This window comes from Octodon degus, unplaced genomic scaffold, assembly GCF_000260255.1.
Source record: "Octodon degus isolate 3935 unplaced genomic scaffold, OctDeg1.0 scaffold00429, whole genome shotgun sequence".
Lineage (NCBI taxonomy): Eukaryota > Metazoa > Chordata > Mammalia > Rodentia > Octodontidae > Octodon > Octodon degus.
Window position 1 is genome coordinate 416,649 of NW_004525005.1, and position 1,931 is coordinate 418,579.

Below are 1,931 nucleotides of genomic sequence, written 5' to 3' on the forward strand. Positions count from 1 at the left end.
TTTATCTACATGAGACCCACATACTACAGGTCAGCCAACCACCATAGGTAGTGTCGGCCTTCAGTGCCATCTTCACCCCTATGCTGAACCCCGCGATGTACAGCCTGAAAAATAAGGAGGTCAAGAGAGCTGACAGGATGGGTCTGAGCCCCTGTGCTGCTTTAAGACGTGAGTGGGAGCAGGTTTGCTTTTCAAACATCAAAGCTGCATAAGATGTGTATTTGGGACTTGTTTCATAGAGCAGGACTGTACATGCACATGAACACAGGCACATGCGTGTTGTGTGATCTTTGGTCTGCAATTTGGGTCAGTCTGCATGTTTGAATGTATTTACTGCGCTCTCACTACCATGCCAGCTCGTGATTTAGTAAAACTACACATATAAATGTGTGATAGAAACATTTATGTTACTCTCCACAGCACAGCACATTTCTGAAAGAGCTTAAGTACAGGAATTTAGAGGATGAGCTACTACTCTTTATAAATTGGGGTATGATTTGCACGCTGTAGCATGGCCGTGTGTGACTTTCCCCTTCTCCCGGTTTCCACAAGGCTCTGCCCTGGGCACGGAGGCACCCTCAGAGTCCCAGACCTCCCTTCCCCTGGATGGTCCTGTCGTCTCCTCCCAGTGTGACCCCCAGTCACAGCAACAGTCACGGACTGGCCTCTCCTGAGTCCGTGTCCTTAGCTCCCGCCAGTCCGTGTCTGCACATCAGTGGCTCCAGCGGTAGACCGTTCCCTCACTTGGCTGCTCCTCTGTGAGCACTACAAGTGCTCCTCACATTCTCACTTTCCAGCAGCTTGCACTCTTGGCGCGCTGCAGTATCGCCCGTGCCAGCTGTGACGTCACAGTGGTCAGCCCAGTGATCTGTGGAGGGCGCTACTGCACTGCCTTTGCTTTGGAGCGTGACAGCTACTTCTCCGTCAAACTCTTTAATGTGACATTTCATATCTTCTGGTGCATACATGATGAACTTTTGTAAAGCTTTCTGAAAAATTTTGTCCAATATGTTGACTTTTGCCAGGAATGGTAAAATTCCAGTCGTTTCAAGTATTACAAAACTCTTCATAAGACCCAATTTTAATGAGTTTCATTGTATTTTCTTAATTAGTAAATGTAATAAAGAGTTAAAAATTTCTTACTGGACATTTGTGTGTGTTCTGTGATGTATTTTGACTTTTGAAATCAAAATCTATAGATGCTTGGAAAGCAAACAGAACTATTGATTCAATAATATAAAGTGAATGATTTTCATAATACTTAAAATCTTTATAAGTCAAGGTACATATTTGCTTCCTTCATATGATTGTACATCCTGATGTGTCTGCTTTCAATAGCTGAGTTAACTTTAGTCACTTTATGTAATTAATCCACAGTCTCCAATTTGCTGGCGTCTGTCAGTATCTTCATTTTATCTGTGACTTACAACAACATAATCTTATTGTATCGTGAAGTGGGTCCTCTAAGTATCTAAAACCTTCTCATATAACTTAAAGAAGTGGATGAGGACCAGAGAGATCACTCAGCAGTCTCAGTAACTGCCTAGCAAGTTCAAGGACCTGGTTTGTCCCCAGTGTCATATGTTGTGCTGGGCCTGCACTCTGCTGGCACATACCAGTAATCCCAGCACTGGAGAGGCTGAAGCAGGAGGAACACTATGAGTCTGAGCTGTGCAGTGAGACCCTGTACCATATAACTAACTAAATAAATAAATGTTAAAAATGATTTGGCTGAAATATAAAATGATACTTATGAAGATAAATAGTTGCTCAGGTTTTCAGGAAATACATCTTATTTGTTAGCAAATTACTGAACAAATGTAATGATTTTTAAGCAATAAACTTGACCCTTTGAAAAATTCTGGTTTCTGAAAGGAAACAGTTATGATTGTACATTCATTTTATAGTTTTCATAAATATGTATTTATTAA

At 41.7% G+C, this 1,931-nt stretch overlaps 1 pseudogene; it reads left to right on the forward strand.

The window, feature by feature from the left end:
* LOC101580629 overlaps nt 1–938 on the forward strand; it is a 2,543-nt pseudogene extending 1,605 nt beyond the window's left edge.
* Nucleotides 939–1,931: the final 993 nt, after the last annotated feature.